Source organism: Cnephaeus nilssonii, assembly GCF_951640355.1.
Source record: "Cnephaeus nilssonii genome assembly, chromosome: X".
NCBI classification, from domain to species: Eukaryota; Metazoa; Chordata; class Mammalia; order Chiroptera; family Vespertilionidae; genus Cnephaeus; species Cnephaeus nilssonii.
Window position 1 is genome coordinate 98535864 of NC_137071.1, and position 22994 is coordinate 98558857.

The window sequence follows — 22994 nt, forward strand, 5'->3', positions numbered from 1 at the left end:
TTCCTGCTTTATATTTTTCCTATTCTTTCTGTTTACCACATGTTAAAATTTCACCCTACTTATATATCTAATTTCCAATCCCTTGCTCCAAGTCCATACACACCTCTCTCTTCTCTATCTTCACTATCCAAAAATTGTTTTTCTCTCTGTCCTTTTGTGTTGTTTGCGTGAATGTTTATTGTATTGATTTTTTATGATTTTTTTCTGAGATTGTTTTGCTTATTCTTTATTTGTTTATTTTTTTTGTTTGCTTTGTTTTTGTTTGTTTTTTACTTCTGTTTTCCCTTGGTCTCGCTTGATATTAGTTGGTGGTTGTAGATTGTATTAATATCCAGGTACTTGTTGCTGTCATTTGCTGTGATTAATGGATGTTCTATTGCAGTTTTCTCCCCATATATATAGTTTGTTCCCCTCTTCTTTCTTAGTCACTTTCTTTTCTCTCTTACTTTTTTTTTTCCTTTTCCCAATTTCATTTTGACACTCCTTTTATTTTCTTTCTTTTTCCTCTTCTTCTTTCTCTCCTATCCCCTAATTTGCCTTTCTCTAGAGGTCACCTTTATTGGGGGTTATTAATATCATGAATAAATTTCGGTTCAGTACCTTGTGTGTTGTACCTGGTTGTGTTGTATTTTTTGTCTTTAAAGCAACACAGGAGAGAGAGAGAACTACATAACCAGACATCCAGAGAAGAGAGACCCTGGGGAGGCAAAGAAACAGCCCGCATATGAAAGAAAAGCAGGCATCACCAGAAAAGGAAGTAAATGAAATAGAGGCAAGCAACCTGTCAGAGAAAGAATTCAGAGAAATGGTCATAAGGTGTCTGAAAAAAATGGAAGACAAATTCGACAATATGAGTAAGAACCAAGAGGAAATGAAAAATGATATTGCTGCTGTAATGAACTCAGTAGAAAGAATCAAGAGTAGACTAGAAGAAGCAGAGGACCACATCAGTGAGCTAGAAGACAAGGTCAGAAAAATACCCAAGTAGAGCAGCTTCTAGAAAAAAAATTAAAAAGCAGGAGGAGAGCCTACGGGAACTTTGCGACAACGTGAAACAAAACAACATCCGCATAATTGGAGTTCCAGAAGGAGAGGAAACTGAGCAAGGAATAGAAAACATGTTTGAAGAAATAATGACAGAAAACTTCCCTGATATAGGGAAGAAAAAACCCACACAAATCCAAGAAGCTCACAGAGTCCCAAGCAAAATGAACCCCAAAAGACCAAAGCCAAGGCACATTATAATTAAATTGGCAAACACCAAAGACAAAGTAAGAATCTTAAAAGTGGCCAGAGAGAGACAGAAAGTTACCTACAAAGGAGCCCCCATCAGACTAGCAACTGATTTCTCAACAGAAACTCATCAGGCCAGAAGGGAATGGAATGAAATATACAAAGTCATGCAAAGGAAGGGTCTGAATCCAAGAATACTGTACCCAGCAAGGCTATCAATCAAAATTGAAGGTGAAATCAGGAGCTTCACAAAAAAAAGGACTAAGGGAATTTATTACCACCAAACCAGCAATGCAAGAAATGCTAAAGGTTCTGCTGTAAAAAAAAAAAAAAAAAAGAAAAAAAGAAATAGGAAGTGAAGAAGGAACACAGGGAGGGGTAAAGAATAAAAATAGCAACAAATAAGTTCCTATCAATAAAAATTTAAAATGTAAATGGAATAAATGCCCCAATCAAAAGACATAGGGTAATGGATTGGATAAGAAAACAAGACCCATATATCTGCTGTCTACAAGAAACCCACCTCAGAAAAAAAGACACACACAGAATGAGGGTGAAGGGATGAAAAAGGTTTTCCAGGCAAATAGAAATGAAAAAAAAAACCTGGGATAGCAATACTTATATCTGACAAATTAGATCTCAAAATGAAGGACATAACAAGAGATAAGGAAGACCACCTCATAATACTAAAGGGAGCAATCCAAAAAGAAAAAAACATCTCTGATAAACATATACACACCCAATACAAGAGAACCCAAATACATAACACAACTCCTGGAGGATATCAAGGGAGAGATTGACAGCAATACAATCATAGTAGGAGACTTTAATAACCCACTATCACCATTGGACAAATCCTTTAAACAAAAAATCAACAAAGAAACATCAATCCTAAATGACTCACTAGACCAGAAGGAATTAATTGACATCTTCAGAACATTTCACCACAAAGCCACAGAATATATATTCTTCTCAAGTGTACATGGGTCATTTTTAAAGATAGACTATATGTTGGGACATAGGCAAAGTCTCTTCAAATTCAAGAAAATAGAAATCATATCAAGCATCTTCTCACATCACAATGGCATAAAACTGGAAATCAACTACAATAAAAAACAATCCAAAGAAATCAAACACATAGAGACTAAACAGCATGCTATTAAACAATGACTGGTTACCAGAGAGATAAGGAATAAATAAAAAACATCATGGCAACAAATGACAAAGAAAAAACAACAATCCAAAATCTATGGGACACAGAGAAAGCAGTCTTGAGAGCGAAGTTCATAGCTCTACAAACCTACTGCAAAAAACAAGAAAAAATTGTAATAAATTACCTAACCCTACAACTCAAAGTCTTAGAAAGAGAGCAACAAGAAAAGCCCAGTGTAAGCAGAAGGAAAAAAATAATAAAGATCAGAGCGGAGATAAATGACATAGAGACCAAAGAAACAATACAAAAGATCAACAAAACCAAGAGCTGGTTCTTGGAAAGGATAAACAAGATTGATGAACCTCTAGCCCGGCTCACCAAGAAGCAAAGAGAGAGGACCCAAATAAACAAAATCAGAAATGAAAGAGGCGAAATAACAACAGACACCACAGAAATACAAAAGATTGTTAAAAAATAGTATGAACAAGTCTTCTCCTACAAACTAGACAACCTGGAGGAAATGGACATATTCCTAGAAAAATACAACCTTCCAAAACTCAATCAGGAAGATTCTAAAAATCTCAATAGGCCGATAACTATGAAAGAAATTGAAGCAGTCATCAAAAAGCTCCCAGGAAACAAAAGCCTGGGCCAGACAGCTTCACAGGGGAGTTTTACCAAAACATTCAAGGAAGAACTAAATCCTATCCTCCTCAGACTATTCCAAAAAATTCAAGGGTAAGGAACACTTCCAAGCTCATTCTATGAAGCCAGCAAGACCCTAATACCAAAACCAGATAAAGACAACACAATGAAAGAAAATTACAGGCCAATATCCCTCATGAACATAGATGCAAAAATCCGCAACAAAATTCTAGCAAATTGGATCCAGCAGTACATCAGAAAGATCATACACCATGACCAAGTCAGATTTCTCCCAGGGATGCAAGGATGGTACAATATCCGCAAATCAATAAATGTGATACATCACATAAACAAATTGAGAGATAAAAATCACATACTCATATTAATTGATGCAGAAAAAGCATTTGACAAAATCTAATACCCTTTCTTGATAAAATCTCTCAACAAGGTGGGAATAGAAGGATCATACCTCAACATAATAAAAGCTATATATGATAAGCCAACAGCTAACATCATACTCAATGGGCAAAAACTAAAATCATTTCCCCTAAGAACAGGAATAAGATAGGAATGCCCACTCTCACCACTCCTGTTTGACATAGTACTGGAAGTATTAGCCATTGCAATTAGACAAGAAGAAGAAATAAGAGGCATCCAAATTGGAAAAGAAGAAGTAAAGCTGTCCTTATTTGCAGATGACATGATATTGTACATAAAAAACTCGAAAGACTCCATCAAAAAACTAATAGACTTAATAAATGAATTTGGCAATGTAGCAGGATACAAAATTAACGCCAAGAAATCTATGGCATTTCTATACACCAATAGTGAACTTACAGACAGAGAGACTAAAAAAGCAATCCCATTTACCATCGCACCAAAAAAATTAAGATACCTAGGAATAAACTTAACTAAGGAGGTAAATGACCTATATGCAGAAAACTACAGGACACTGAAAAAAGAGATAGAGGAAGACGCAAACAGATGGAATCACATACCATGTTCATAGATTGGTAGATTCAACATCATTAAAATGTCCATAGTACCCAAAGCAATCTATAGATTCAATGCACTCCCCATTAAAATACCAATGGCATATTTCACAGACCTAGAAAGAACTCTTCAAAAATTCATCTGGAAAAAAAAAAGACCCAAAATAGCCACAGCAATCCTGAGAGAGAAGAATAAAGTAGGAGGGATCTCAATACCAGATTTCAAGCTGTATTACAAAGCCACTTTTCTCAAAACAGCATAGTACTGGCACAAGTACCGACATATAGACCAACGGAATAGAATAGAGAATCCAGATATTGACCCAAACCACTATGCTGAATTAATATTTGACCAAGGGGGCATGAACATACAATGGAGTCAAGACAGTCTCTTCAATAAATGGTGTTGGGAAACTTGGACAGATACATGCAAAAAAATGAAACTAGATCACCAACTTACACCATACACAAAAATAAACTCCAAATGGATATAGGCCTTAAACATAAGACAGGATACCATAAAAATACTAGAGGAATCCACAGGCAGCAAAATCTCAGACATATGCTGAAAGAACTTCTTCACTGATACTGCTCCTAGGGCAATGGAAACTAAAGAGAAAATAAACAAATGGGACTACATCAAAATAAAAAGCTTTTCACAGCAAAAGTAACCATCAACAAAACAACAAGAAAGCCCACTGTATGGGAGAACATATTTGCAAATGTTATCACTGATAAAGGTTTAATCTCCAACATCTACAGGGAACTCATACAACTCAAAAAAAGGAAGATAAATGATCCAATAAACAAATGGGCAACGGACCTATATAGAATCTTTTCAAAAGAAGACAGAAGGAAGGCCAAGAGACACATGAAAACATGCTCAAAGTCACTAATTATCCGAGAGATGCAAATCAAAAGGACAATGCAGTACCATCTCACACCTGTCAGAATGGCTATCATCAACTAATCAACAAATGACAATTGTTGGAGAATGTGTGGAGAAAAAGGAACCCTCATGCACTGCTGGTGGGAATGCAGACTGGTGCAGCCACTGTGGAGAACAGTATGGATTTTCCTCAAAAAACTGAAAATGGAACTCCCATTTTACCCAGTAATCCCACCCCTAGGAATATATCCTAAGAAACTAGAAACACCAATCAGAAAGGATATATGCTCCCCTATGTTCATAGCAGCGTAATTTACAATAGCTAAGATTTGGAAACAGCCTAGGTGTCCATCAGCAGATGACTGGATCAGAAAACGATGGTACATCTATACAATGGAATACTATCCTGCCATAAAAAAAGAAGGAATTCTATCATTAGCAGCAACCTGGATGGAACTGGAGAACATTATGCTAAGTGAAATAAGGCAGTCAATGAAAGAAAAATACCACATGATCTCACTCATTTTTGGATAATAAAGAACATTATAAACTGATGAACAAAAAGATAGATACAGAGGCAGTAAAGCATCAAACAGACTGTCAAATTGCAGCAGGAAGGTTAGGGAGAGGTGGGCGAGATAATAAATCAACCGAAGGACTTGTATGCATGCATATAAGCATAACCAATGGACGCAAAACACTGTGGGGTTAGGGCATGTATGGTAGTGGGGTGGGGGGCAATGGTAAGATATGTACACATATAATACCTTAATAAAAAAAATGGAAAGAAAAAAAAAACAGAAAAAAGAAAATGTGCCAAGGGAGAATCAAGCAGGTTTTTTGTACTGTGCTTTAGCATGATATTGAAATAGCAATGAACATTTTGTGATTTTTTTTCAAGTTTGGGGTAAAACTCTCATTCACTAATGACAGTGAAGGTAGCAGAAATTTGACATAGTATAACTTCTATTTTAAAGGATTTCTCTTTCTGTTGTGTGGAGAAAGACACAGCAGGATGCATCAGAACCACTAGGGTCCATTACAGTGACTCTGATGAGAGGTGATGGGGACTTGGATTAAGATGGAGTCCATACAAATGGAAAAAAAATATTTAAGGATTCATAATATAATTATGATGTTGAGTTTTCAGAAAGTGCTGAATGTGCTTTTATCAACATATGTCCTTTAACCTTTTGCACTCAGATGTCAAGTGTGACTCGACACGGTTAGCATCGGTAACAGCTCTTTTTATACTCTTTGAATGTATCAATAATTTAAAATATAAAAAAATCCAAATAAATAAGTTTGTATGAAAAGAATCTCCAGTTTTTTATTCTACTGCAGCTCTTTGTAAAATCTGGGGTATTTAAAAAATTAAATCGCCAGTAGAATAAAGGAATCGAGAAAAAAGCAAGAGAGTGCAAAGGGTTAAATACTATGACCATAGTTATTAGTTCACAAAGCTTGTCATTGTGGGAAGGTAGGCCAGCTCCAAAGTATCACCTTCTCTGATTTGTTCAGAAACTTTACTGGTATTTATCTCTCATTTTACGTGATCTCAGTAACAGTGCTCCCATTTTGTCTAATAGATTGTTAATTTTCTCTGGGATAATGAAAAGCAATGTCTTTTTCAACCTAGTAATATTAATAAACATGACTTAATTATATCACTCCAGTAATCCTCCTCTCCCTCTCTGACAACATCACATTTCCCTCTCTTGTAGATCACTATCTTACCAATAATAGACAAACATGTAAATTGACCATACCTCCACGACACCCACCAGCCAATCAGGAATGAGTATGCAAATTAACCCCCCAAAAAGGATGGTGGGTTAATTTGTATACGCAGGCACAGAGCAAAGACTAAGGGATCCGCCCAAGCGAAGACTGAAGACGGAAGCCTGAAGCCTGAAGACTGAAGGCTCTGCCTGCGGCTGGAGCCAAGCTTGAAGGCTGCAGGCTTGGCTCTGCTGTGGCACGGGTCCTGGGTGCCGGAGGAAAACCTGTGCCGGCAGCCAGGGGAAGGAACGCCGATTGCACGAATCTTCGTGCAATGGGCCTCTAGTCATCATATATAAATATGCTATTATTTCTACAATCTTAAGTAAAAACTCACAGCCCTCTTCCTTGTTCAACTTCATGCCCATTTCTCTTCTTTTTACAGCAAAACTCCTAGAAAGAGTTGTCATATACTCTGTTTCTATATCCTCTTGAATCTACTAGTAAATAAAGCTTATGATCCAACCACTCCAATAAAACTGCTTTTGTCAAGGTCAAAAATAAGTGAGTTGAATAGAAATGAAATGAATTGAAACCCACTATTGATTTCCAAAGCTTTATCATATTTGATTGATCGGCAGCATGTGACTAAGTTGTTCATAATTATTTTCCTCTTTGATACACTTTCTTCATGTAGTTTCCAGAATTCCACAAACTTATATTCCTCCCCACCACTGGTTACTCTTTCTTAGTCCTCTTTTTGAGTTCTTTATCTTCCAGATCTCTAAATAGTAGAGTGTGTCCCAGTGCTCTTGAAGAGTCTATTAACACTCATGTGTTTGGTAGTTTCTTTGCTTCTTGCTTAAATGCCATCTATATGCTGATAACTTTGAAATTTATGTCTCAAGCTTAGATCCCTCCCTTGAACTTTAGACTTATACATACAAAAGTGTAGTTATAAAAAGGAGGACCTATGTAATACCTTCAATGATAAAGTTTTTTTTTTTAAAGTGTAGTTACAGCTCAACTGGAATGTCTAATAGTAATCTACCTAATAAAAGAGTATCATGCTAATTGACCATACTTTTTGATGCCCACCAGCCAATCAGGAGTGAGTATGCAAATTAACCCAACAACGCAAGTCTTCCGCACCACTCCAGCTGCTCTGGGCTTCTGGACAACATGGGAAGGAGGAAAGGCGGCTCCAGGCTGGAGAGGAAAGGCAGCTCTGGCCAGAGCGAAGGCACTGCTGGCAGCCAGGGGAAGGAAGTCCCATTCTTGCACGAATCTTTGTGCATTGGGCCTCTAGTAATACATAATAGTAATGACAATAATAACTATAACAAAAAAATAATGTTTCTATGGTATTTATTATTTGCCAGACCATATTGGACACATTTTTAATTTAACTCACTTAATGCTCACAACAACTCTATGAACTATTGTAGTGTAAACCCTGACAGTTTTTTTTTTCTTTTTTGTTGCAAGGGACTGACTTAAGCTTCGATTCTCCAGGAGGCATGCACTTCAAAGAGGCATCCACTTCAAAGATATCTATCTCAAATAAACACATTGCAAGCCACAGGACTAGGTAAAGAACCACCCTTCCTCAGGCTCCTTTGTTTTAAAGATCTTGGTTGATTTCTATAACTGACCATTTTGGTGGCTTGGTTTTTATTTTGTTTTCTGTGCTTTAAATTCTTGCTCTTTTATTTTATTAAATATGTTTTTATTGATTTCAGAGAGAGAGAAGGGAGAGAGAGAGAGAGGGAGAGATAGAAATATCAATGATGAGAGAAAATCTAGCATTAGCTGCCTCCTACATGGCCCCTATTGGGACTGAGCCCAGCAAGAGCCCTGACCTGGAATGGAACCGTAACCTCCTGGTTCATGGGTCTACTGACACTCAACCACTGAGGCACACCAGCCAGGCTCTTATATTCTATACTCAACAATACAGAGTGAGCCCAAGAAACTCTAGGCCCCCACCAGCAACCCCACTAAAAGTAGATCCCCAGCTAAACTCCTTCTCCCCTACCCTGCTGTACACACATGGACCTCATGGTGTGACCTCATGTAACTTCCAGGACTTATAAGTAAGAAACCTGTGTCTTTTCAAAGTTTCCTGGTGGTTATTGCTGAGGGCGTTTTGCAATCATAAGAACAAGGGCTGCCCTAGCCAATTTGGCTCAGTGTATAGAGCATTGGCCTGTGGAGTCAAGGGTCCCGGGTTCTATTCCGGTCAAGGGCACATGCCTGGGTTGCAGGCTCAGTCCCCAATAGGGGGCATGCAGGAGGCAGCCAATCAGTCATTCCCTCTCATCATTGATGTTTCTATCTCTCTCCCTGTCCTTTCCTCTCTGAAATCAATAAAAATATATTAAAAAAAAGAAAGAAAGAAAGAACAAGGGCTGGTCCAGGCACAACATCGGTTACTGATAGACTGAGATTGGGACAAAACAATTATGTACTACTAGAGGCCCGGTGCACAAAATTCATGCATGGGGCTGGGGGTTGTCCCTTAGCTCAGCCTGCACCCTCTTCAATCTGGGACCCCTCGGGGGATCGGGCCTAAACCAGCAGTTGGACATCCCTCTCATGATCCAGGGCTGTTGGCTCCTAACTGCAAGCCTGCCTGCCTGCCTGAATGCCCCTAACCTGATCACCCCCTAACCACTGTCCTGCCGGGCTGATGGATGCCTAACTGCTCCCCTGCGACCCAATCGCCCCCAACTGCCCTCCCCTGCCAGCCTGATTGCTCCCAACTGCCCTCCCCTGCCGGCCTGATGACCCCCAACTGCCTTCCCCTCCAGGCCCAATTGCCCCCAACTTCCCTCTCCTGCCAGCCTGATCACCTGCAACTGCCCTCCCCTGCCAACCTGATCACCCATAACTGCCTTCCCCTGCATGCCATCTTGTAGTGGCCATCTTGTGGTGGCCATTGTGTGACGACGTGGGGGAAGCCATCTTGTGGCGGTCATCTTGTGATGATGTGAGGGAATCACGCGAGAGCGCAAGGGCCACCTAAGCTTTCATTAGTATAGATTATCAACCCCCATTCTAAGTTGAGAAAACAGAGACATAGACAGATTAAGTAATTTGCTCAGGTCACACAGTTGCTGAATGGTGAAGTGAGAATTTGCATTCAGATAGCTTGGCTCCAGAACGTGTTCTTTTAACCATTATACCATCACTACCAGTAATTAATAAGCATCTCAAACTTATCATGTCTCAAACTGAGCTCCTGTTTCCCTGCCTCCAAGCTTGTTCTTCCAGATTTTTCCTCAGGTCAGAAAATAGTAACTCCAGTTGCTTAGGGAAAAAATGTTGATGTCATCCATAACTGCCTGACACCTTGTAAATGGGCAATCAATGGGTCCTGGCTGCCTGACACTACCTGAGCCAATTCAGCAGAGACAAGGTTGAATCATACATGAGCATTTATTCCAATACTGCTGGCAGTATGGGAGAGCAGCAGGTCATCCACAAAAATCTGCTCTGCTTTCCACCATAAACCAGCTGCTTATATTGGATAGAAGGGCAAAGATTACATGGGGGTAAGCAAAAGGGTATGCCAAATGAGCAGTTTACAGGTAATTCAGGCTGGATATTTGCAAAGGCCTAGGGGTATGCAAAGGCTGGGAGTCTTCAAAGGGCTGATATATGCAAAGGGCTGAGGGCTCTGGTTTCTGCAACAAGGTTGTTAATCTTTCCATGATAATAGGCAGCTCCCAGGTCCTGTGTGCAGCTCCCAGGTCCTGTGTGCAACTCCCAGCCAGGTTAGAATGTGCCTTATTTAATCTGTATAAAACAATCACAGTTAACAGAGCATGATTAATATTTCTTACAATTATAGCTGGTGCCCAACTTTCTATTTCTGCCCCTATCAACCTCACACAACCCACATCTGTTTCATCAACAAATCCTGCTGGCTCTAACTTCAAAACATATTCAGAATCTACCTTCACCACAATCCCCATTGCTACTACAAGTATTCTGGTCAAAACATCATTATCATTGACTTTGTATACTGCAACAGTGTGTTCAGTGGACCCCTTGCTTCCATATTTGCATCCCCTGCCTCGCACTCTGCAGTGGGCCTCCCTATTACTCACAGTAAAAGCTACATTTAATGGTCTATAAAGTTCTGTTCATTCATTCTGATCCAGCTGTACTGGCCTGCTATCTCTTCCTGGAAAACATCGAGGCCTCTGTAATTGCTTTTCCATCTACCTAGGATGCTCTTAGATATTTGCATGGTTAATTCCTAATTTAAAACCTGCTGACCACTACACAAGCCCTCCCACATGCTTTATTTTTCCAGATTTTACATATTTATCTTGTTTATTGCCTATATCCTCCTGTAGAATGTAGGTTCTATGGCAGTAGGAATTTCTGGTGTTTTCTTTGCTCTTATAACCACAGTATGCAAAACAGTGTTTGGCACATATTGACACTCAATAAATATTTCTTTAAACATAAATGAATGGCCCGGCTGGCTAAGTGGTTAAGCATTGACCTGTGAATCAGGAGGTCACTGTTGAATTCCTGGTCAGGGCACATGCCTGGGTTGCAGGCTTAATCCCCAGTGCGGGGCATGCAGGGGTCAGCCGACCAATGATTCTCTCTCATCGATATTTTTATCTATCTCTCCCTCTCCCTTCCTCTCTGAAATCAATAAAAATTAATTAATTAATTAATTAATGAAAGAATGAAGCCAAATAACTAATTTTTATCAGTGGAAATTTCTGGCACACACAAAAAAAATGGCTAAAGAGTAACTGGTACTTAAGATATCTTTCTCTTAGAGAAAGAGATCTCCTTTCTCCCAGATTCTCCTCTCATTCCAGGCTTCTAACTCACATTCCTATAGACATTCACTAACCTGGAACACAACTCTTGAAACAAAGTGACCTCTCTACAGGCTAAATTTAAGCTACATAACACTTACTGGAATATCAAGCATAGATATTCCAAAGCTCTGCAAAATTTTGCTTATAGTGAATTTCCCACCCAATATCCCTGTGGCTTCTAAATGGCCAGACCAGAGGCCTCAAATACTCATCAATGAGTTGCGTACACCCTGCTGTCTTTAGAGAGCACCTGGAAAGGCAAATGAGCATTTCTTTAATTATTGTCAGCTGAATCCAGTGGCATTGGCAGAGCCACGTCCTGGAAACACACCTTGCCAGAGGCAGGAGTGTCAGCCTGACCTTCAGCTCAGGTGGCAGGGTGTGGGTTTCATTATCTAAATGCAGCCAAGCACCAGGAACAAACATGCTTATCCGGGCCCACCCAGAAGTGACAATTACAAAGAACACACAAGAATGCACATAATCTCCTTTGTCTTGGGCTTTAGTAAAACTTCCTGTTTTTTTGCTGTATAAAATAAAATAAACACACTGTATTGGCTCTGGATCCCTGTCTCTCCATCAGAGGACAGTGGTCCCACCCAGTCCCAGCTTTCCCTACTGTATTTGTGTCTGTCTCTTTCATTTTCTCAATCCCCCGTCTCCCCTACTCAGGAACTGGACCACTCTCTAGTGGCGCTGGAAGCAGAAAAGAGAGAAATATTTATAGCTGTCATCTTTTTAAACTCACAGTTAACTAGTAGATAATATACTCTAAGGCAGAAGCTCCTTTATTCCAAAGTTTCAAGCCTATGACTTGTAAATGTATTAACTAGGGGACAAAACCCTCATTAAACTTTAATTATAAACATTGAGTACTGATTTCTTTAAAAAAGGTTCTAAAAATATTAATCTCTTCATTATAAGAAGAGATTTCCAGCTGAAACCCTTTCTGGCACTTGAGCTGCATGTGTATGGGAATTTTAATTGAACTCCATCAAAGACAGAGCCTTTATGTAAAGAATTAACAGTCTGTGCACACATCTTCATAAATCATTTGCTTGACAGTTTTTATCTTAATGGGGGCATTCAAATATTTTTGCCATCCACATCAGTGGACTTTGGTTATACTTTTAAAATAAATATATATCACAGAGCACCTAGTTTAGGTAGGAGCTGGCATAATAGAAAATCTGTTGCAATTTTAAGATCAGTGCCTCTGAACATTTTATAGACATCTCTTTATTAAAGTACTCTATTACCCTGTTATTTGAGCTAGCATTTTGGTCTTACCTTAAGGATGCATAACTGACCTAGTAACCATTTTGTGATTATCAGACAGTGACTGCTATAAAACAGTAAGTGAAGTATTTTTTCTCAGTTCCAGGGCTATTAGCCTTAGACAGCTTAAGTATAGCAGTAACTGCTGATCCAGCTAGTAAAGTATGAAGGGAAATGAAGCCTGTGGTCTCTGGGAGATTCTGATTCTTTCATTACTTGCCATTAGCAAAAGTAAGTTTTATTAAGTCCAAATTTATTTAGTCAATTGGGGACTAATGGTGGGCTGTACAGTTGCTTCTAAAGTGTGTTTAGACTGGTCATTTATTTCAAAGTAAGTGGGGAGAACCAAGGGAGAAATTACACTCCAGGACTGTTTAACTCCATCTATGTGACCTTGGATAGACTGGACATATTTTTTCAGGCACAGATAGATTTGTGATATTTTAACCCAAGAGGAAAGACCTAACACAAACTGTGATGGTATAGAACAAAATGAAGCCCAGAGAAGTTAACTAACTTACACAATTAGTGACATACATGGCTATGAGAGAACCAAGATCACCATACTCACAGGCTGTCTTCTTTTCATTAGTCAATTTACCAGAAGTATTGACTATAATAACACATCAGGCATTGTGTTAGGTACATTAGAAATACAAAAAAAAAAAATGACCATCAAGTTTCCTGCCTTCTGGATGTTTCAAAAAGCAAAATGTGTTCTAATCATACTACCTCACTCAAAGATTACATGAAATATCCAGGTTGAAAGTTTAACAAAGAAGAGAGGCTGAGCTTCTATCAAAATGCTTCTGGAAGTTCAGATTCAAAGCTACCTACCACTAAACCCACATAGAATTAATTAAGTTTTATTTTAAATAAAAAGATACAACTGGATTTGAAAAATAAAATATGTGTGGCAAAAATGGAAAAGAAATATAAAGTGGGTGTATTAGTTTACTAGGGCTGTCATAAAAAAGTACGACAGGCTGGGTAGCATAAAGAACATAACTTTATTTCATTATAGTGATGGAGGCTAGAAGTTCAAGATCAAGGGATCAGCAGAGTTGGTTTCTTCTGAAGGCCACTCTTCTTGGTTTATAAAGGGCCATCACCTCCCTGTATCTTCACACAGTCTATCTTAGGTGCATGTCTTTGTACTAATCTCTTCTTATAAGGATGCCAAGCAATTGGATTGATCCCTATCCATATGACCTCATTTTACCTTAACTATCCCTTTCAAAGATACTATCTTTGCATATAGTCATAGTCTGAGGTGCTGTGGTTTATAACTTCAACATATGAATTTGAGGGAGATATAATTCAGTCCCATAATGTGTAAACAGGACTGAAATTACAGGACAAGAAATAGAAAGATAAAATTAAAAATAATAATAATAATTTAAAAAAAAGAAAGAAATAGAAAGAGATGCATTGTACCCCTGTGAAGTGAAAGAAGCATCCAAATTGTGAGGATCAGAATTGGCTCATTGCTTGAAGCTGAATCTGGGAGATGTCTCTTCCTCCAAGAAAGGAGGATGTAAAAAATTATAGCTGGTACCCAACAAAAACCACAGATTCTGTGTTGAAAAGAAGAATTAAATTCAAGGAAAATAGGAAATGGGGATTCAGAGCATTTCATTCCAAAGCAGGGGAATATATATTCTTTTCAAGTGCACCTGGACCATTTTCTAGGATGGAACACATGTTATGACACAATACAAGTCTCAATAAATTTAAGAAGTTTTAAATCATATCAAGCATCTTTTATGACCATACTAGTATGATACTAGACAACAATCACAAGAAATAAACTGAAAAACACACAAAGACATGAAGGGAAAAATTTTGTTACTAAACAATGAATAGGTTAATGGTAAGATCAAGAAAGAAAACAACAACAACAACAGCAACAACAACAACAACAAATGTAAAACAAATGAATCAGGAAATACAACAACCCAATGAAACAGAGTAGAGAGCCCAGAAATAAACTCATGTCTTCATGGTCAATTAATAGTTGAAAAATGAGACAAGAACATGCAATGGGGCAAAGATAGTCTATTCAAAAAGTGGACCTGGGAAGTTTGGACAGATATGTGCAAAAAAAGGAAAGAAAGAAGAAAGAAAGAAAGAAAGAAAGAAAGAAAGAAAGAAAGAAAGAAAGAAAGAAAGAAAGAAAGAAAGAAAGAAAGAAACTAGACCACCGTCTTACATCATATAGAGAATAAACTCAAAATAGATTAGAGATTTAAATGCTAGACTTGAAACCAAAAATTCTAGAAAAAAATGGGCAGGAAAATCTTAGACATTTCTCATAAAAAATGTTTTTCTGATATATCACCTTGGACAAACAAACAAAAGAAAAAAAACAATCAAATGGTGCTACATTAAACTAAAAAGTTTTTGCACAGCAAAGGAAATGATCAACAAAATAAAAAGACAACCCACTGAATGGGATAACATATTCATCAATGATATATCTGATAAGGGGTTGATATCCAAAATATATTAAGAACTTATACAACTCAACACCCAAAAACCAAATAATCCAATTTAAAAATGGGCAAAGGACCTGAATAGACACTTCTCCATAGAGGACATACAGATAGCCAATAGACATAAAAAGATGCTCAATGTCACTAATCATCAGAAATGCAAATTAAAACCACAATGAGATATCACCTCATACTTGTCAGCATGACTATCATCAATAAATCAACAAACCTCAAGTGCTAGTTAGGGGAAAGGGGAACCCTTGGGCACTGTTGGTGGGAATGGAGATTGGTGCAGCCATTGTGGAAAGCAGTATGGAGTTACCTCCAAATATTAAAAATGGAACTGCCTTATGACCCAGTGGTTCCACTTCTGGCAATATATATGAAGAAACCTAAAACACTAACTGGAAAGCATATATGCACCCCAATGTCCATTGCAGCATTATTAACAATAGCAAACATTTGGAAGCAGCCAAGTTCCTATCAGATAAGTGGATAAAAACACTGTGGTACAGTTATACAATAGAATACTACTCAGCCATTAAAAAGGAAATCTTAACTTTTGTGACAGCATGGATGGGCTTCAAAAGCATTATGTTAAGTGAAATAAGCCAGCAGAGAAAGACAAGTACCATATGACTTCACTTATATGTGGCATATAATGAACAAAATAAACTAAGAGACAAAATGAAAAGACTCAGATACAGGGAACAGACTGATAGCTGTCAGATCAGAGGGGTATTGGGGGCCTAGGTGAAAAATTTGAAAGGATTAAGCAAAGAAAATAACTCATAATCACAGACAATAGTATGCTGATTACCAGAGGGAGAGGTGGATGGGGGGAAGTTGAAGAGGGTTTAAGAGGGGATAAATGGTGATGGCCAGCAGGGGAGTGCAGTTGGGAGTGAGACTTGACTTGGGGTGGTGAATACAGTACATAATATACAGATGTGGTGTTATAGAACTGTACACATGAAACTTATATAATTTTATTAACCAATGTAACCCCAAAAACTAAAAAAAAAATAAAATTAAAAGGCAAAATAGAAAACAACAGAATGTTTGGAATAGTGATATAAAAACAGCCAGGCAAATACTAACTAAATCAAGCCAGTACACTAATGTTAATTGCATAATATTTTAAATTTCAAATATAGAATGTTGATAGATATAAAGAAGTATACTTCAACATGATATAAATAATATTCCACCTAGATTGAACCTATAGAACTGGACAGCAGAGCCTGAAAATACATGAAGCAAAATTTGATGAAAACACAAAGAGAAATCAATAGGGTAGATTTTTAACATGAATACAACTTCAAAACTGAAAAATACAAAAATAAAATGACAATTATTTGAAAAATCAATTAATATGTTTGATCTAATCTGTGTGTGTTCATGGGTTTGAGTGTTGTGTAGAGATAGAGAGGGGAAGAGAAAGATAGGGAGGTAGGGGAGAGAGTTTTCTATATGCACACAATGAACAGTTACCAAAATTGGCTACATTCTAGGTGAGGGGTCTGTAAAATTTTTCTCCAGAACCAGAGATCAAGTAAATGTTTTAGGCTTTCTGGGTTTAAGGTTTCTTTCACAAGTACTCAACTCTGTCATTATAACATCAAATGCGTCATAGACAATCTATACCAATAAAAGCCTAGATGGCCCTTGCACCTTCACGTGAAGCCCCCACGTTGTCACAAGATGGCTGCCACAAGATGGCCGGCAGGGGAGGGCAGTTGGGGCGAAGAGGCCAGCAGGGGAGGGTAGTTGGGGGTGACCAGGCCAGCAGGGGAGGGCAGTTAGGGCAGTTGGGGGTGAGATCAGGCCAGCAGGGGGGGGGGCAGTTGGGGTCAACCAGGTCTTCAGGGGAGGGAAGTTGGGGGCAAACAGGCCAGCAGGGGAGAGCAGTTGGGGGTGACCAGGCTGGCAGGGGAGGGCAGTTGGGGGCAAGATCAGGCCAGGAGGGTAGGGCAGTTGGGAGAGACCAGGCTGGCAGGGGAGGGCAGTTGGGGGTTACCAGGCCAGCAGGGGAGAGCAGTTGGGGGTTACCAGACCAGCAGGAGAGGGCAGTGGTTAGGGGGCGATCAGGTTGGCAGGCAGAAGCGGTTAGGGGCAATCAGGCAGGCAGGCAGGCGAGTGGTTAGGAGCCAGCAGTCCTGGATTGTGAGAGGGATGTCCAACTGCCGGTTTAGGCCCAATCTCACAGGGACATCCCTCGAGGGATGGATTGGAGAGAGTGCAGGCTGGTCTGAGGGACACCTCCCTGTGCACAAATTTCATGCACCGGGCCTCTAGTCTATATATATAAAAGGCTAGTATGCTAAATGTCTGACCGTCCAATGTCCGACCAGTCACTGTGATGTGCAATGTCCACCAGGGGGCAGACGATCAATGCAGGAGCTGCTGAGCTGCAGTGACTTGGAAGTGGTGGTTCTCAGGTGACTCATCCCAAAACCAGAGAGGGGGGAAGCCTGATTCCTCACGGGACCACATAATTCTACCTCTGTCCATGGGTTATGTTGTTGCTGAGGCACTGTTGGCCCAAATCTGGTTTACTGCACACTTGTGTTTGTGTTCCACACCCTGTATGACAGCAACTTTGCAGAGTGACCTCTCACACTCTGGGACCCCTTGAGGAATGTCAGAGAGCTAGTTTCAGCCCAATCCCCACAGGCCAGACCGAGGAACCCACCTGCCAGAGGGACACCGCTCACTCCACAGGCGCTGGGGAGGCACAGTGGGAAGTTGGCTCTGCGACACAAAATCGTTACTTACAAAAATAGCCAGATGAAATTTTTCTACAGGTCTTAATTTGTCAAGTAACCTTTGTTTCAACTCATGAAAAAAACTAAATAAATTTTAAAGAATTGATGTCTTACATACCGTATCACCACAGGAAATATATATATATATATATATATATATATATATATATATATATATATATATCAGAAATTAATAGACTAAGCTTCATATCTGCTAAAAAATGGATTTGTAAATCAATAATATATGTGGAATTGCTTAAATAACACCCCCCCACACACACACACACATCAGGCTCTGATTTCTTCACTAGTAAATCATATAAAACATTTAAAGAAGGCATAATGTCATATTCACACAAATTGTTTCAAAAATAGAGGAGGAAAAAATACTTCTCAACTCATTTTATAAGACCAGCATATCTCTGATATCAAAATCTGTCAATAATATTACTAGAAAACTATAGACCAATATCTCTCATGAAAACAGGCACAAACACAGTCATAGGCTGCAAAACAATATCAACAAAGGGAAAAGGCCTGTGGGGCAAACTTCAAAAGAAACCAGGCTTTAGCATCCAAGACTCCTCTTCTAGTAAAGTCACACAGGATGTGCTTAATTCCTGCAGTGAGTTGTAAAATAATGTATGAAATGTTTTCTACCAGAAAATCTCATCATAGACTCAATGCCAAGGGTTTTTATTGGGGGCTGATCATGTAGCCAACCTCTTTCTAGCACATAGCAGATATCCAGTATAAGCATATTGTTTGTACATACAATTTAAGCACAGTGAGCCATTCTTATCAATTAGAGTGGAGAAAGCCTTCCCAAAATCCAAGTTCACAAACACTGGCCTATGGCCAACCATACAAGCAAGTCTCTCTAATGATAGCAGTCTCTGGACTACAATGTTAACTCTTTTTTGAAAAATGACCAGGTGAGATTTATTCAATGTATAAATCAAGTTGGTTCAACAATTAAAAAATCAACCAGAGAAATTATTCTTCTGTCATTGTTCAGCTCAATTATCACATATTCTTAATCATCATATATTATTTTTTTAAATGTTTTTATTGATTTCAGAGAGAGCAAAGGAGAGGGAGAGAGAGATAGAAACAGCAATGACAAGAGAGATTGATTGATCAGCTGCCTCTCGCACACTCCTTACTGGAGATTGAGCTAGCAACCTGGGCATTTTCCCTGACCGGGAATCTAACTGTGGTCTTCTGGCTCAACCACTTAGCCACACTGGCCAGGCAATCCTATATAATAAAAGCCTAATATGCTAAGTGTCTGGTCAACTGGTTGGCCGTTCAACCAATCAAAGCGTAATATGCTAATAATATGCAAAGGCCGCTCAACCGCTTGCTATGATGTGCACTGATCACTAGGGGGCAGACAGTTGACTGGTTGACCAGTAGCTATGATGAGCACAGACCATCAATGGGCAGATGCTCTGACCCGTAGTTTAGCTTGCTGCTGGGGTCCGGCTGATCAGGACTGAGCGAGACAGGCTGGACACACCCTGGAGCCCTCCCATGTTCCCTCCCCAGCTTACCAACCTCCCGCATCCCTCCCCGGCCCCGATCATGTACAGGTGGGGTCCCTTGGCCTGGCCTATGCCCTTTCGCAATCTGGGACCCCTTGGGGGATATTGGAGAGCTGGTTTTGACCTGATCCTGCTAGTCCAGGCCGAGGGACCCCATTGGTATACGAATTCGTGCACTGGGCCTCTAGTAATTATATATTCTTTTTTTTATTGATTTTTTTACAGAGAGGAAGAGAGAGGGATAGAGAGTTAGAAACATCGATGAGAGAGAAAGATCAATCAGCTGCCTCTTGCACACCCCCTACTGGGGATGTGCCCACAACCAAGGTACATGCCCCTGACCGGAATCGAACCTGGGACCCTTGAGTCCGCAGGCCGACGCTCTATCCACTGAGCCAAACCAGTTTCGGCTATATATTCTTAATCATCATTTGTATTATTTCACTAGAGGCTCGGTGCACGAAATGCTTGCACGGAGGGGGGGTTGTCCCTCAGCCCAGCCTGTACCCTCTCCAATATGGGACATACCTCTCACAATCCAGGACTGCTGACTCCCAACTGCTTGCCTGCCTGCCTTCCTGATTGCCCCTAACCACTTCTGCCTGCCAGTCTGATCACCCCCTAACCACTCTGCTGCCACCTTGTTTGCCCCCAACTTCCCTCCTCTGCCGGCCTGGTCACCCCTAACTGCCCTCTCCTGCAGGGTTGATCACCTCTAACTGCCCTCCCTTGCAGGCCTGGTCCTTCTCAACTGCCCTCCCTTGCAGGCCGGGTGCCTCCCAACTGTCCTCTCCTGCTGGCCATCTTGTGGTGGCCATCTTGTGTCCAAATGGGGGCAGGATTTTTACCACATGGGGGCAGTTATATTGTGTGTTGCAGTGATGATCAATCTGCATATTACTCTTTTATTAGATAGGATAGAGGCCTGGTACAGGGGTGGGGGCCAGCTGGTTTGCCCTGAAGGGTGTCCCGGATCAGGTCGGGGTTCCCTTGGGGCGTGGGGCGGCCTGAGCAAGGGGCCTGTGGTGGTTTGCAGGCCGGCCACACCCCCTGGCAACCCAAGCGGAGGCCCTGGTATCTGGAATTTATTTTCCTTCTACAATTGAAACTTTGTAGCCTGGAGCGGAGCCAAGCCTGGGGCTCCCTCCGAGGCCGGCAGCCATTTCTGTTGGGGTTATAATTGAAACTTTGTTGCCTTAAGCGGGTGGGCCCGACCAGGGTGTGCGGAAAGCTTTGCTTCCCCTGTTGCCGGCGGCAACCCTGGCCTGCTCTCTCAAGCTCCATCCTGCCGCCATTTGTTTGAATTTGTTTACTTTCTATAATTGAAACTTTATAGCTTGAGTGGAGGCTTAGGCCTGGCAAGGGCAGGCGGAAAGCTTGGCTTCCTCTGTTACCTAGGAAACCTTGCTCTCTGTGGCTGTAGCCATCTTGGTTTGGGTTAATTTGCATACTTGCTCTGATTGGATGGTGGGCGTGGCTTGTGGGTGTGTTGGAGGTATGGTCAATTTGCATATTTGTCTATTATTAGGTAGGATTTTCTTTTTTCCCAATTCCCTTGGATTATTAGTTTCTTTGTTACTGGTTTCTAATAAATCATTTACAAGTAACAATATTAACCATTTGTCATGCATTGCAAATAAAATGCAATGTTTTTTGTTATTATTTTACTGTGGTGTTTTTTGGTTATATAGAAGTTGTGTACTGAAATATGATCATGTTCTATTTTTAAGAAACCAACCAATATAATTCATCATCTTAACAAAATAAATAAAATAATTTATAATTTGGATATGGATATATTCAGTAAAAGTATTTGATAAATTTAACATTCATTTATTATTTAAAAAAACTCTTAAGCTGAACATAGATGGACACTTCCTCATCACTATAAAAGGCACCTATGAAAATGCATGACTAATATGACAATTGTGAAATATTGAATATTTTTACATAAGGCTTCCAAAAAGGAAAGGGTTTAACTGGAGGTCCTAGCCAGTAATATAAAATTAAATAAAGATCTAGGTTTTGGGAATAGAAATAAAACTCTATTAGCCAACAACACCATGGTTTACATAGAAAATTCTGAGTAATTACAAAGCAACTTGTAAAATTGAAATTTGAATTAGAAAATTTATAGAACACAAAGGCAATACACACTAAGTGGCCAGATTATTATGATCTCTAAACTCATAATAATCTGGCCACTCAGTGTATAGCCTATATAATAAAAGGCTAATATGCAAATTGTCCCCTCGACCAGTTCAACCAGCAGGCAGGATGGCCAACCACCGATGTCCCCTCCTCCTGGCCAGGCTGGCCGGACTCCACCCATGCACGAATTCATGCACCGGGCCCCTCTCTCTCTCTCTCTCTCTCTCTCTCTCTCTCTCTCTCTATATATATATATATATATATATATACACACACACACACACATACACACACACACACACACACACACACTGAGTGGCCAGATTATTATGCGTTCAGAGATCATAATAATCTGGCTACTCACTGTAAAAATGCTGTTGTTAATCTACTAGCAAACAAAACTGCATAAATAAACTTTTAAAATATTATCTCCTGTAGCATTCAAAAACAGAAAGTACTAAGAAATATTTTTTTTAAATATATTTTATTGACTTTTTACAGAGAGGAAAGGAGAGGGACAGAGAGCTAGAAACATCGATGAGAGAAATATCGATCAGCTGCCTCCTGCACACCCCCCACCGGGGATGTGCCCGCAACCAATGTGCATGCCCTTGACCGGAATCGAACCTGGGACCTTTCAGTCTGCAGACAGACACTCTATCCACTGAGCCAAACTGGTTTCGGCCTAAGAAATAAATTTAATGAAAAATGTATAGAATCTCTACACTGAAAACTATAAAACATGAGAGAGGTGACGTCAGCAATATGGTAGAATAGGATATCCCTTATTCATATCCCCCCATCAGCAACAATAATTTGGCAGCCATCAATGAACAAAAGTGCCTTTCTGGGGGCACTGGGATTCAGGTAGTAGACTGTGAGACCCCAGTGGAGTCCCAAACCAAGGAAGGCCATTTTGCGAAGGCAAGCCCATTTCCAGCTGACAGATTCACTGACTATGGTCATGGTAACATCCTTGTAACCCTCTGGACTTGGCTACAGCTTAATTTGTCCTTGATCCTGCCATCAGCACCATGTGCCTTGAGTAACAAGTCAGCTGAATTCATCCAAAAGCAAATTCTGAGATCACCCAGTTAGTTGGCCCCAGCCCTCTCAACCATGGATGAAGCAGTCCTGTCAACCCTGAAAAAATACATGCTCATCCATGCCCTGAAGGTCAACCCACTGACCTTGGTCTGTCTGCAAAGCTCTGTGATTTGGCTCTAGTCAGCTCAGCTGCATGCAGTCCAAGGGAAAACTTGTCTGCC